At 40.7% G+C, this 15,643-nt stretch overlaps 1 protein-coding gene and 1 long non-coding RNA gene across 6 annotated transcripts in view; one reads left to right on the forward strand and one right to left on the reverse strand.

The window, feature by feature from the left end:
* TMEM184B (transmembrane protein 184B) overlaps positions 1-15,643 on the forward strand; it is a 337,694-nt gene that overhangs the window by 82,567 nt on the left and 239,484 nt on the right. The gene's annotated exons all lie outside the window — the stretch shown is intronic.
* LOC143927901 (uncharacterized) lies at positions 1,433-9,176 on the reverse strand. Its single transcript, XR_013262339.1, has 2 exons — positions 8,363-9,176; positions 1,433-3,664 (listed from the first exon to the last, which is right to left on the reverse strand). It is a non-coding gene; the product is annotated as an uncharacterized LOC143927901 (long non-coding RNA).

A 15,643-nucleotide genomic window follows, 5' to 3' on the forward strand; every position in this document is an offset into this window, starting at 1 on the left:
TAGCCAGTTTTCAATCCATGTACTCACCTTATGGTCCATGCCAACGGACCTTACTTTGCAAATGCTTTTGCACAATCCAGATACACAATACCTATGGGCCTTCCTTCATCTAGATGGCAGCTCACCTCCTTTATAGAAGGTTAATAGATTGGTTTGGCAGGAATGATTGTTCATGAATCCATGCTGATTACTGCTAATGATACAGTTTTCAATACTAAAATCTTGTATATAGTCCCTTACTATCCCCTCCAAGAACTTGCATCCTATTAATGTTGGGCTAACTGGTGTTTATTTCCCAGGGATGTATTTTGGTTGTACGTCCGCAGAATGGCACGGGCAGGCATATTGGCGTACAGGTACGTCCAATCTTTAATGCCGCCCTGCCATCGCGAGCGCGCCGCCGGAGGCGCGCTCGCGTGCTGGTCGGGACACCCGTGAGTCTGGTTGCAGGGCGGCTGAACGGAGAGATGCCGTTGTAAACCGCATCTTCCCGTTCTGCCTAGCAACTAGTGACGCTGATCTCTGCTCCATGTGATTGGAGCAGAGATCAGTGTTCACTAAGTGAAAGCCCAGCCCCCAACAGTTAGTAACACACCCCTAGGAACACTTAACACCTACACTGCCACCCACTGGTTAACCCCTTCACTGCCAGTGTCATTTACACAGGAATCGCTGCATTTATATAGCGGTGATTGCTATATAAATGACAATGGTCCCAAAAATGTCCGATGTGTCCGACATATTGTCGCAGTCACAATAAAAATCGCTGATCACTGCCATTACTAGTAAAAAAAAAAAAAAATTATTAATAAAAATGGCATAAAACTATCCCCTATTTTGTAAACGCTATAACTTTTGTGCAAACCAATCGCTCATTGCGATTTTTTTTTTTTTACCAAAATTTAGAAGAATACGTATCGGCCTAAACTGAGGAAACATTTTTTTTTTAAATATATTTTTGGGGGATATTTATTATAACAAAAAATAAAAAAGAATGCGTTTTTTTTCAAAATTGTCACTCTATTTTTGTTTATAGCGCAAAAAATTAAAATCGCAGGGGTGATCAAATAGCACGAAAAGAAAGCTCTATTTGTGGGAAAAAAAGGACCTCAATTTTGTTTGGGAGCCACGTTACATGACCGCACAATTGTCTGTTAAAGTGAGCAGTGCCGAATCGCAAAAAGCGGTCTGGTCTTTGACCAGCAAAATGGTTCGGGCTGAAGTGGTTAATATGGAAACAAGGCGAAGCGGAAGAACTATGCAACTATCCCATGCCTGGCGTGCTTTGTCCATGTTGTTGTAAGGGTTAATCCTGTGTCTAGGGTGGTCCCTTCAACCTCTCAGACCTTAGATCCAATGTATTGTATAAATTCAGATATATCTGGAATCAATTCTCAAAGGACAAATAAAACCACACACACACACCATGGCGTCCTTCGAGAACTAATTGTATTGAGTTATTACAAAGCAATTGATATAGGATATTTCACGTCATACAGAATAAGACATGCGCAGTAGACATGAAGACGATTACAGCTGGTCAAGACAAAAACGCTATTGTTCTTTGTTCTTAGCTAGCTGAATTAATATAAGAAAAGATACATAATTCCTTCTGTAGCTAAAAGATGCTGAGAAACAGTGTGAAGGTTATAGATAAGTGTGTGAGAACACACGAGTTAGAAGAATCTCATGTTGAGACAGTTATCTGAGAAGTTAAAGGGGTGTTCAAACTGTACATATTGTGAAATGGAAGTTTGTGAATATTAAGATGGCTGACAGAAACAAGATGGATTCTTAACATAACCTTTCAACCCCCTCTTAAGTCATGGAATGACTTCTACAGATCCGCAGCCTCCTGAAATCTACGGTTCTTGCTACGTTTGTTATATTCTTTTACATAAAGCTGCAGATATTGTGTATATGCGTGAGAAGGTTGGTCTGGTGTAGTACACTTGCTAATACAAAGTAGAATAAGCTTGAAAATCAAGTAGCCTATCAATCCTAACAATAGTACTATGATAATCATAATCACTATGTCCTTTAACCATGAAAACATTCCACCTAAACCCAAACTAGAAAAGGGGTTCCATCCATAATTACCTATGTCCCTTGCTTGTTTCATTAATTCATTTACCTGTGTTCGGTGTTGATTAATAACATCATAGTAGTCTGGGATTTCCAGGCTGGTATTGTGAAACCATGTACAACATTCATAATCTTGGGTCATTTCGCATAAACCTGTCAGAGCTGCACTCATGCTTTCAATAGCCAATTCGTGTAACTCTAGTTGTCTTCTAATTGCTTTGAGCTCGACATTGAGTAGTCCTATATCTTGGGAGTTTTTTTTCCATAACATAATTTATTAAACTAGTGTAGTTATTTAATTTGTCCAACATGGTTATGCCCCATCCTGTCCAGGATGGAAACCATGTCCATGACTTATCTGAAGTAGAAAACATAGGTGGGGTTTCTCTCTTGTATTTATAAGTTAACCTATGTACTGGACTTGAAGTAACTTGTATGTGATGTTCCTGATTCTGGCCTAGGGCTGACATGACTGGTACCAACTGTGCTAAATAACACCATCCTTTCACTCCTGTGGGGATCCAAGGGTAACAAATTTTAGCACAGCATACGTATGTATTGTTTCCCAATGAAAAACTTCTTAGAGAACTACGTTGGGGCTCAGTTCCAGCCTCAAATGCAGCACTTACAAGTTTACTCACAAGTATCCCAGATGTTGTGTTCCTGTATGTAGTAAGTTCACTAATGGTGTTGTTAAGGGATTGATTTTTGTAACTACACATATGACCTATGATAATGTTACTGGTGTGGAAGGGAATACCCTTTGAAATGTTAAATACAGACTTGGAACACATACCTATTCCGTTGGATGTATTGCCTAACTGAACACACCACTCAGGTTCATGTGTCCTTCCTAAAGTGTAAAACATAATACTCTGATTGCGGTACCCTTCCGAGACATTCTTAATACTTAAGACTAGAGTATTTTCCAATAATGACTTGAGGTTCAGAGGGACAGCTAAGAGTGGGATTTTAGCAGTTTCTGGGTGCAACTTACTACAAATCCAGCATTTTTCATATCCTGACTTTCTAGCATAAGCATATTTAAATTTTAACAGTAACATTTTTCCAGAAAAACTTGTTTCTTTGATCAATTCATTAGAGACATCTCTTTTTACTGCGATTTCTGAGGTGAAAGTCAGTATGGTTGGTGTGTATTTCGCTTTTACCACATATGAGTTTCAAGGCACCTAAGTCTTCAGGATGAAAGATACAGTTAGTTATTATCCACACTGGGACAAAGATCAGAAGTAGAAACATCACCAGAAGGCAAAAGGCCTTCCCAGAAGTCTGTGGTGAAATGAGTGACATCACTGTCCTTTATGTCTGTGCTTGTCTTTTGAGGACTTAAAACACCTGCTTCACCTCTTTTCAGCCTTTCTTGAATTCCTGGGCTTAGATCAACCTTCTTTACTCTGCTGGCATGGATCCAAGTAGGACTTTCCTCTGTAAGGATGGCGGTCCTGGTGACGGCTACCACTTTGGTCACTGGTCCGAATGGAACCTCTTGCGGCTTTCGACCTTTCTGAAGCCTCTGGACCACAACTTGATCACCGACCTGGAACGGGTGGGTTGGTACCTGTGAAGAAGGAGAGGTGCGAGCAACTCTTCTTTCGACAATATCAAGAGTTTCAATCAGTTTTTTTACATATTCCTCCTGTATTTGTTCCAAATCACCTTTCTCTACCATCAAGGGATGATTAGCCCACGGTGTGGGGAATGGCCTACCCATGAGTACCTCAAAGGGGGAATAACCCGTCACACTGTGAGGGGTCATTCTGATTTCAGCTAATACAGCTGGGAGAACTTTTTTCCACTTGCCAAAATTTCCACCCGTAGCTTTCCTTATCCTGTCTTTAATTGTTCTATTCATTCTTTCTACAATTCCTGAACTCTCTGGATGGTAGGGGAGGTGAAATTTCCAGTCTATTTTTAGTACTTTTACAAGATCTTGGCATATTTTAGCTGTGAAAGCTGGGCCATTGTCTGAATTTATTTGCAATGGACACCCCCATCTAGGAATAATTTCCTGTGGGAGGATCTTCACTACAGTTTGTGCGTTTTCATTGTTGGTGACAAAAATTTCGGGCCAGCGTGACATTATGTCCACGATAACCAAAAGATATTGTTGTTTCTTTCCTTCTTTGGGCATATGTGTAAAGTCTATCTGTAAATGGGTAAACGGTGTTGTTGGGTACTCAAGATGTTCATGCTTTGATTTCTTTGGGTTTGTTGGATTGTTCCTAATGCAAGTGACACATCTCCTTACAAAAGCTTTGACTAGATTAGGTAATCCTGCAATGAAAAAATCTGCATCTAGAAGTTCACATGTGGCATGCCATCCCTTGTGACCCAGTCCATGGTATTGTGCAATGAACAGGGGGGCGCTAGCAACAGGAATACACGGCTTCCCCTCTTTGCAGATTAATCCTGTTTTAGGATCCTTTTGTACCATCCCATCACAGTTCCATTGCGCAATATCATCAGGGGTGGCAAAAGCCTGTAGTTCCGTGAGCCAATGTGTCTCTTTCAGGGAACATGGCTGAGGTGTTAGCATGGGCATTTGAATGTTTGCCTTTTGTGTAGATGCAGCTTCTTTAGCTATTCTGTCAGCTAGTGCATTACCTTTGGCTATATCAGTCATTTGGCCTGTATGTGCCTTACAGTGCATGATGGCTAGTTTTGAAGGCAACTGAATTGCATCTAGTAATGCTGTGACTAGGTCAGAGTGTGAGATGCTCTTTCCATCTGCTGCCACATATCCTCTGCGAAGCCATATTACACCATGGTCCCAAACCACACCATGAGCATACCTGGAATCAGTGTAAATGTTTACCTCTTTTCCTGCAAACAGCTGGCATGCACGGGTTAATGCTATCAATTCAGCAGCTTGTGCAGACTGATAGGGTATTGGATTGGCCTCGAGGACAGTATCCGGCAGTTGGACAACAGCATATCCTGCATGATAGACATTATCACTTGGTCTGCTGCAAGAGCCATCCACAAAAACTGTTTGTGCAGTAGGAATTGGTACTGAAAGCATATCTGCTCTAGGTGAAGTGTCCCGATGTATTGATTGTATACAGTCATGAGGTGGTGGTAAGTCATCCCGTTCTCCCTTAAGACCTAATAAGGCATTCAAAATTGGAGCTGGGCCAGAGTTTGTTTGAACTTTTCATTTTCAGGTTTGGATTGGACAGGAGGATGACTTCATACCCATTCAATCTTTGTGCTGACATATGCTGAGTATGTAAAGTTTTGAGGAGTGTGGTAACGCTGTGTGAGGTGTGTAAAGTAGTGTTATGGCCCAAGGTAAATGGTGCTGTCAACTCTACAACCATAGAACAAAAAGCCAACGCTCTGAGACAAGCAGGCATGCCTTGCACCTGTACTGGAACCACCTTTGAGAAAAAAGCTACAGGGCGCAGTCTCCCACCATGTTCCTGGGCCAGTACTCCCGCCATGGTTCTGCAATTTTCCCTAGCAAACAAGTGAAACATTTTGCTAAAATCAGGGAGGCCGAGGCTCGGGCTGGTAACCATTGCACTTTTCAACATGGTAAAAGCATTTAACATTTCATCAGACCATTTTACAATATCAGACATTTCAGGGAGTGTTGCTTGTCTCAATATATAGTCATAGAAAGAACAGTCAGGTATCCATTGGCGGCAGTAACCAATCATTCCAAGAAAGGTTAGCAGGTCTTTCTTGGTAAGTGGGCGGGGCAGACCCACTATAGCAACAATTCTTTTGTGACTGACTTTCCTAACTCCCGGAGACAGCACAAACCCTAGGTACTCAACCTCCTGTTTACACCATTGTAATTTTTTTTTAGACACTTTGTGACCACACGTATGTAACCATTTCAATAAGGATAGGCTATCAGCTCGGCAGTCCTCCTCTGAGGAACTACAAATCAAAAGATCATCAACATATTGCAACAGTACAGAACCATGAGGGGCAGTCCAAGGCCTGAGGGTGGCTTGGAGTACTATAGAATAGACCACAGGTGAGTCTATATATCCCTGGGGCATTCTACACCAGGTAAACTGGCGATTGTGTTGGTCAATCGACACAGTAAAAGCAAAGAGTGGCCTTGTCTCCTTGTCTACAAGGACAGAGAAAAAAGCATTCTTTAAATCAATCACAGTAAAACATTTGGCTGTTGCTGGAATGGAGGACAGTAGAGATGGAACATCAGGTACAATGGGTGCTATTGGGACTATGAGGTCATTTATGGCCCTCAAGTCCTGTACAAATCTGAAGGAGCCATCCGGCTTCTTTACAGGGTTAACAGGTGTGTTGTATGGAGAAATAATTTCCTCCAGGATTCCATCCTGCAGAAACTTTTTCACCATTGGCACTATGCCATCCATCTTTTCTTTAGAGAGTGGATACTGTTTGTGATAGATAGGAAATGCACCTTCTTTGAGAGTGGCCTTGTATGGTGTGCATGAAACAAGTCCTACATCCAGATCTGATGTAGACCAGACCTGGGGGTCTATATCCTCAAAATCTTCTTCACTATTTTGTTGTGACAGCATCAATAAACCTGGTTTGCATGCTACTATAGTGATTTTATCTGAGGAAATGTCTAGACCTCCTTCTGAGTTGGTTCTAATTGTGATTCCTAGTGGCCTAAACAAGTCTCTTCCCAACAAATTTACAGGACACCTTGGTATTATCCTGAAAGAATGTGTGCATATGGTGTACCCTTCATCATCTTCTATTGGTAGGGGTGGAGTCCTATATGTTTTTGTCAGTATCCCATTAATTCCCAAAGAGGGTTCCGCTGGTTCCCATTTGCCTCTGAAATGATCTTCACAAATAGTACTCCTAGTGGCCCCGCTATCAACGAGATAGGGGAGGAGTCTCCCATTTATTGAAATAGCAACCATTGGACTGTCAGTGAAATCATCTGAGACAAAAGGAAAAGCTGGGACATTACCCTCCGGGCCCCATCATTGTTGTTGATTTCCCCATTTGATTGGAAATGTTGGACCTTGTTGGATGGATGCCTGTGGTTGTTGTGTCTGGTTAGGGACAGAGCTGGAATCGGGAGTCTGAGTAGCGGTGGGGTGAGGACACTGACTCACCCAGTGATCCTCAGCACCGCAATTGAAACATCCATTGTTTCTAGAGCGACTCATCCCTCTTCCATTTCTGCCTTTAAATCTGCCTCTAAAATTTCCTCTGCCTCTAAAGTTCCCCTTCGTATTCCCTTGGAAATGTTGTGTGGAGACATCTTTCTGTGAAAGAGCTTTGCCAAAGTCAGTTCTAGAAAGTGTTGACCATTCAGTAATCATTTGTTTGACTGGGACCACTAAATGGGGTTTGAGATTACTCAGGAAAGTCTGGATCAATAATGGATCCAAAGTTGACAGAATACCCAAACTGGCTTTCTGTCCATCCTGCCATATGAACCACCTAAGGGTTAACTAGGTATCGCTCTGTACATTTAGTGTTCCTATGAAAACAAAACAATTTACTTGCTTGACTGCCACCTAGCGGTGCAGACAATCAGACAACGGTGTGAATCAGACAATTAGACAATACCTCAACTTAGATTCCTTTACCAAAAAGAAATCAGTACTGTCCGTGATACTTTTTTGTACTAATACAGCTACAATCACTTCAAGACTGTAACAGAATAAATTTGGAACAAGTTCAAGAGTATTTCAGACATACAATAAACGCACAATCTTGCTCATGGAGCTGCGGTTTTGTTTCAGACAAATTTAAACCACAGATGAATTTAACTTGCAATGTACATTAATCTGTTTACCTTTCACAAAATAACTTTACCCAAATTGTAACTTTATAACCTCCAGGAATACTACTCACCAAGTATGCCTTTTGGTTCTTGAAACAAAATAGCAGTCCACATATACACACTCAGCGCAATTCATTCAGCGTGATACATTTAAAGCAAAGCAGTTATACAATCATACACAAAGTTTACACAATACATTGATCATAAGTCTCCAGTTCTGTCCCGAACAGAACTAAAACTCTAGAGTTCTCTGTAAATTTTTCTAGGTCCCCAAAACCTATTCTTCTAAGATCGCCAAGATCTTTTCTTTTAAGGAAACCAAAACCTTTACAAGTGTCCCCAAAACACTATATGACCTCCAAGGTCATGACCGGTCAACTTATGTATACTTATGAGAGGTTCTATAACCCAACAGCAATCTCTGTGGGATGGAAGCCAAGTCACACACCTGACACCTGGACTCCGGCAAGTCAATTTCACTCAATAAGAATAGAATTCACTTACCGAGCCGTTAAAAGTAGCAGCTTTCCACGTCCATTAAGGGTAAATAAACATCCATCCCGGGACGAGCCCTCAGTTCTGTAAGGGTTAATCCTGTGTCTAGGGTGGTCCCTTCAACCTCTCAGACCTTAGATCCAATGTATTGTATAAATTCAGATATATCTGGAATCAATTCTCAAAGGACAAATAAAACCACACACACACACCATGGCGTCCTTCGAGAACTAATTGTATTGAGTTATTACAAAGCAATTGATATAGGATATTTCACGTCATACAGAATAAGACATGCGCAGTAGACATGAAGACGATTACAGCTGGTCAAGACAAAAACGCTATTGTTCTTTGTTCTAAGCTAGCTGAATTAATATAAGAAAAGATACATAATTCCTTCTGTAGCTAAAAGATGCTGAGAAACAGTGTGAAGGTTATAGATAAGTGTGTGAGAACACACGAGTTAGAAGAATCTCATGTTGAGACAGTTATCTGAGAAGTTAAAGGGGTGTTCAAACTGTACATATTGTGAAATGGAAGTTTGTGAATATTAAGATGGCTGACAGAAACAAGATGGATTCTTAACATAACCTTTCAGTTGTTTCTAGGTCTGTGACATAAAAATTCTCTAAATTAAATCTGATTGTAAAAAAAAAAAAAAAAAAAAAAAAAATATATAGTATGACACGACTCCTGCAATTTATAAATTCATTCAGTCACTTGTGACATCATGTCTAATGTAAACATTAGTGCAGAAGCTCCTATTGAGAGCTGTGAGATCAGAAGCCCAAAGCTGATCATTGTGTGCTGGATGACAGCCCAATGACTGTTCCAACCCATATGCTGACAAGGACACACACAAGCTGCAGATTCTCTGTACTGCTGTCTCTGTGCCTTTTGTGAAAGGCTTTGGGTTATCAGGTGGTTCATGATGCTTTTGCAATTTCTGTGAAGGGCAAGCTGTTATAAAATTTGTTGCTTTTTATTTACAAATACCACAGCCCTGTTCTTCACATTAAAAGCTTCAGATAAATCTCTCTGAAGGATTAATTAATAGCAAACCAGAATGTCTCAGTTGGATTCCTGTTGTATTAATCTCTGAAGAGTGAGTAACCTTTCTAGATCATTGATTATTTCCTTTTCTGAAATGGTATTGTCGTAATCTCTTGAACGCTGACTTTATCTTGCCACTTTCCTGCAAGCAAAATTTATGAGACTATTAACACTACTCCTGATTTTATGCAGCAACAGATAATTGGTGAGTTTTTTTTTTTTTTTTATGGCATAAAAGATGATCTCAAAACACCAGACTTGTCAGAAAACATTTTTCAGGTTAAATATATTGGGATACATTTCTTCTGAGACCTTTAGTTTACTGTGCATGAAATGTTTTGCAGCTCAATTGTAGAAGCTTTTCAGAGTGCCTGTTTATCAAATTTAGCATTCAGTAAAACCGCTGTTTTATGAAATTGTATATGAAAGCTTATGTGTAACTGGGCTAATTAACCACTTCAGTTCAGGTCTCACACTTGTTTAACCCTGGAACTGAACAATTTTACATTTATGCTATCGCCTGTTTGGCCATCACTGTGTCATAACTTTTAAAGTGGTTGTAAACCAAATTATGAAATTGCAAAGCATATCCTTCTATAGTGTGTACTTGTCTCAATTAAGAGTGCTAAGTGTCATTTCTGTCTGCTGCTGCCTTTGCTATCAACAGCAGCAAGAGAAAAATGGTGGCGGTGAGGGAGCGCCATCTGATTGGCAGCCTCTGCTCTTTTCCTGTGTGCTGTGTGAAGGGGCATGTGTCCCTTCCCTCCAATCAGCTTGCCTTACCTAGCTCTGAGGGGCCAATGGCTCCTGCTGCTATCAGTCTGTCCATTGAGGCGAGAGACTGTGGCTGGAGCCGCTGCACTCGTGCACATCACTGGATCGAATCAGGCTTAGTTAAGAAAAAGGGACACAGAAGGTTTTTCATCCTAATACATAGAATGCATTAGGGTGAAAACCCTTAAGGCTTTAGAACCACTTTGTTTGTAAGACATGTATAGGAGGTAACTTATTTTCACAATTGTGGTGGTATATAAGAGCAGCACTACAACAATTTGATTTATTAGTAGTATTTAGTATTGTAGTTTTATTTAGTATCTACCTCCTTGTTGGGCCAGGAACCACTTGTTGGCCTTCACCAATCTAACTTTCGTGGCTACAAGATCACATTGACGTCTGAATCACAGATAGGCAAGGAGTCCTTTTGTTTTGATATAGCTTTGCATTTTAAAAACTGTTAAAACAATGCTAAAGACTCCTCCCCTTCTATAAACTGAGCGGCCTACAAGCCCTCGGTCAGAGGGTTTTTTATCCATCTCTCGAGATAAAAAAAAGGAAATAAAAAACTGATGGTAAAACTAGGGAATATAATGCTCCAGTCAATCGGCATAAACCATCATCTGGTCTTGCAGTATTAGAAAAATTCTGTACCGAGGCCGAAAATTTAGAAAGCACGTAGACTAAAACTGAAATACAGTTTAAATATATAGTGGCAGAACAGGGCTCTGTCCCTATGAAATTGAATGTAAAAGTGTATCTGTGGATTGCAAGACTACAGAGGGCAAATTTGAAATGGAGAAAACTGTTCTGGCAGGTTTTGCTAGTTCCGGCAGGGACTCTGTAGTTTTGGTGATCCCTAAGAGTTTTGGGTGAGACGGGATCTCCAACTCTGTGTCCGGTCTTGAGGATAGCCAACAGGGTGTGTTCCCAGGTGCATATAGCCCATATAATGAGGGGCTGTTGAGCAGAAGGTGGAGTTGGAGCAGTGGCTTCTATTGAGAGAATCTGTGTGAGCATAGATGCTGTGTGCGTCCAAGGAGCCAGAAGATGTGTGCATTGAGAGGCTTAAAGCTGTGTGTGTTTAAGGAGCCCAGAGCTGTGTGCATTCAAGACTGGGCCTGGAAGAGCTGGTGGTTTGTGGGACCAGTATCTATAGCAGCAGTGCTGCTGAAGAGTAGCCAGGTCGGCTAGTATTTTCATTTATGTCTGACGTTTAAACCACTGCGTGGGATTCCTGAGTGGACGTTTTTGTTTTTTAATTTAATAAACCTGGGCTACCTGGTCTGATGTGGACTCACTACAGAAAAATGCATCTATTGCTGAGCTGAACAATCCCCCTTGTCACAAAAAAATATATATATTTACTTGAATTCTACTGTGATATGAATAGTGAATGAGCTGTTGGCTCAGGGCTCCAATATTACCTACAGCAGTTCGGCGGTCAACCTAGAACACAAAACGCCCATTTGTGGTATGGCTGACTGACTGTAATTTGACCTTTTTGTATAGCTACATTGAATGTGATTTTTGCTTAGGTAAAATGTTTTCTTCCATGGGACAACATTTTGTTATCTTTTAACATCTATACATTTTTTGTTTTATTCTAAAAATAGAATAAAAAGATTGGGGAAAAAATGAATGGTGTCTGTACAGAAGCACTCTGCCAATAAAGGCACAAAATAGAAAAAAACATAATTTTAGGTGACACTTATGGGTCTGGGGTGCATGCCGCCGGCGACCCGCTCCTACTGTGATTATACCCAGTGGAGCCACAACGGACTCTATGTCCACTGGCTCCCACCAATTAGACAGTACAGAGGCAAAAGGACACTCTGCCTATGTAAACAAGGCAGATCTTCATTCTGTCAGAGGGGAAGGTACTGATCATGTTTATTTGCAAAGCAGACACATGGATCTCTGCCTTCCCCTAGTCAAAGCACATCTCTCACATACATATTGGCCTAAATTGATGAAGAAATACAGATTTTTTTAATTTATTTTTTTATTGGGTATGTTTTATAGCATCAAGTAAAAAAAAAAAAAAAAAAGTGAGTACACCCCTCACATTTTAGTAAATTATTATATCTTTTTATGTGACAACACCTGGTGGATTTACTTCTTCTTTGTTTCCCTGCAAAGGTAAAGCGGAATAGGCTACTATGCTTCGCATAGTAGCCCATTATGTGTCACTTACCTGACACTGGAGCCAGCGATGTCACCACTGTCCCTTGTAGCACGGAGCGTCCTTCTTCTGGGTATCGCTGCTCCGACCACTCACAGCGCCGGAGCAGCGATGACGTCACTCGCGCACAGGAGCTGCCACTAACGGTATATCGCCGTTAGCGGGATGCTAACAGCGATAGTGCACCTGCACACTGCTGTCTATGGTGCATGCGCTGTAGACAGCGGTGCCTGTCTTTTTGTAAATATCTCTTAAACAGTGTAGGTTTAGGAGATATTTCTTGGACCTACAGGTAAGCCTTAATCTAGGCTTACCTGTAGGTCAAAGTGGTTTGTAAGGGTTTACAGCCACTTTAACTGGTAATTACACAGCCATGCAATTTGCGTCCTTTTTCCCCCACAAATAAAGCTTTCTTTTGATGGTATTTGATTGCCTCTGCGATTTTTATTTTTTGCGATAGAAACGTAAAAAGACCGAAAATTGTGAAAAAATAAAATATTTTCTACTTTTTGTTATAAGAAAAATCCAATAAACTCAATTTTAGTCATGCATTTAGGCCAAAATGTATACAGCTAGAGAAAAAGACCGAACGTTTTGAAAATAAAATGTTCTACTTTTTTGTTCAACTCCATTTTAGTCATACATTTAGGCCAAAATGTATTCAGCCACTTGTCTTTCGTTAAAAAAAGAGTCAATAAGCGTATATTTATTGGTTTGGCCAAAAGTTATAGCTTCTACAAACTAGTATGTAGTTTTCTGGAATTTATGCAGCTTTTAGTTTGACTGCCTATCTAATTTCTTGAGGTGCTAAAATGGCAGGCAGTACACACCCTATATTGGAAAGTAGACACCCTAAGGAAATCCTGAGAGGCATGTTAAGCCCATTGAATATTTTATTTTTTTGTCCCAAGTGATTAAATAATGACAAAACAAAAGATATATATATTTTTTTTTTTTTTTTTTACAAAAAATTGTCACTAAATAGTTTCATAGTTGGTAAGGTTGAATAAAGACACTAGTCCATCCAGTTCAACCTGAGAGTGTCTACCCCTATCCATGTACATTGCACACTCACATTGGTCCCTACCCTTAAGGAGCCCACAATCCAAGGTCCCCATTCATATACTAGGGCCAATTTTGGACAGAGGCCAATTAACCTACCTACATGTCTTTGGAGTCTGGGAGGAAACCGGAGTACCTGGAGGAAACCCACGCAGGCACAGGGAGAACATGCAAACTCCAGGCAGGTAGTGTCGTGGTTGGGATTCGAACCGGCGACCCTTTTTACTGCTAGGTGAGAGTGCTAACCACTACACCACTGTGCTGCCACTAAATGATATATTGCTCACACATGCCATAGTTATATGTTACAAGTGACCCAATGTTGGAAAGTAGACGCCCCAAGCTATTTGCTGAGGGGCATGGTGAGTATTTAGCAGCTCTCGTTTTTTCTTAAATTTTCAAAACTTTGTGACAAAAAGCAAGATCTGCAAAATACTCACCATACCTCTCAGCAAATAGCTTGGGGTGTCTACTTTCCAAAATGGGGTCATTTAGGGGGGTTTTGTGCCATTTGGGCATTCCATGGCCTCCGAAACTGTGATAGGCAGTAAAGAATGAAATCAAAATTTTACACCCTTAGCCTAAAGGCGGTGCTTGGTTTTTGGGGTCCCGTGCGCGGCCAGGCTCCCAAAAAGTCTCACACTTGGTATCCCCGTACTCAGGAGAATCAACAATGTATTTTGGGGTGTAATTTCACATATGCCTATGGCATGTTTGAGCAATATATCATTTGGTGACCACTTTGTGCAAGAAAAAAAAGGGAATTTTCCCGCAACTTGTGGCGAAATATAAAATATTCCATGGACTCAACATGCCTCTCAACAAATAGCTTGGGGTGTCTAATTTCCAAAATGGGGTCATTTGGAGGGGGGGGGGGGGTTTGAACTGTCCTGGCATTTTATGCACAACATTTAGAAGCTTATGTCACACATCACTCTTCTAACTCTCACTCTTCTAACCTCTTCTAACTTAATATACACTTTGTTTACATGAAAAAATATTTTTATTTTTTTGCAAGAAAATTACTTTGAACCCCCAAACATTATATATATATATTTTTTAAAGCAAAGGCCCTACAGATTGAAATGTTGGGTGTTTCATTTTTTTTTCACACAGTATTTGCGCAGCGAATTTTCAAACACTTTTTTTTTTTTTTTTTGTAAAAAAAAAACACACTTTTAAATTTTAATGCACTAAAACACACTATATTGCCGAAACGTTTTATGAAATAAAAAAGATGATCTTAGGCCAAGTACATGGATACCAAACATGACCTGCTTTAAAATTGCGCACAAATGTGCATGGGTGACAAACTACATACATTTTTAAAAGCCTTTACAGCTTGCCACTTTATATTAACAGAGGGGGTCTACTGCTAAAATTACTGTTCTCGATCTGACCTTCGCGGTGATACCTCACATGCATGGTGCAATTGCTGTTTGCATATGACGCCAGACCGACGCTTGCGTTCACCTTTGCGCGACAGCAGGGCGGGACAGGGGTTCTTAATTTATATTTTTAGCTTGTGACATGTAATTTAAAAAAAAATGTTTTTGAATTGGGGTCTATTAGACCCTAGATCTCTCCCCTGCCCTCAGAGCATCTTACCACACCAAGATCGGTGTGATAAAATGCTTTCCCAATCTCCCAATGGCGCTGTTTACATCCGGCAAAATCGAAGTCGTGAAATGCTTGTAGCTTCCAGTTTCTTAGGCCATAGAGATAATTGGAGCCGTTCTGGTCTCTGATCAGCTCTATGGTCAGCTGGCAGAACCACCGGCTGCATTCTCAGGTTCCTTGTTGGGACAGGAGCCATTAGGATTGCTTTTACATGAAAGCTGACTGGCTGAAAAAAATAGCAAAATGATACCTAAACCCACAGGCATCATTCTAGTATAACCACTCAAAGGCCAGCAACATAACAGTACGTTGCTGGTCCTTGTTGGGCATATATTGTAATCTTTATTTATTTTTTCCATGCAGCCTGTGGGCTGAATGAAAGAGATTGATCGGTGGGTATGCCTACCATTAGAATACCTCCCTTCATAACCCACTTCTAATGATGGACATACATGCACCATTTATGTATACTGAAGCATGGGGGCAACCACCCCTGCTGCACCCATGCTTCAGCATATATGCTTTTTTTTTTTTTTTTTTTTAACCACTTCAATACCAGGCACTTAAACACCTTCCTGCCCAGACCAATTTTGAGC

The sequence above is a fragment of the Lithobates pipiens genome, unplaced genomic scaffold, assembly GCF_037356315.1.
Source record: "Lithobates pipiens isolate NorthernLeopardFrog02 unplaced genomic scaffold, aLitPip1_a1.2 Scaffold_23, whole genome shotgun sequence".
Taxonomy (NCBI): Eukaryota; Metazoa; Chordata; class Amphibia; order Anura; family Ranidae; genus Lithobates; species Lithobates pipiens.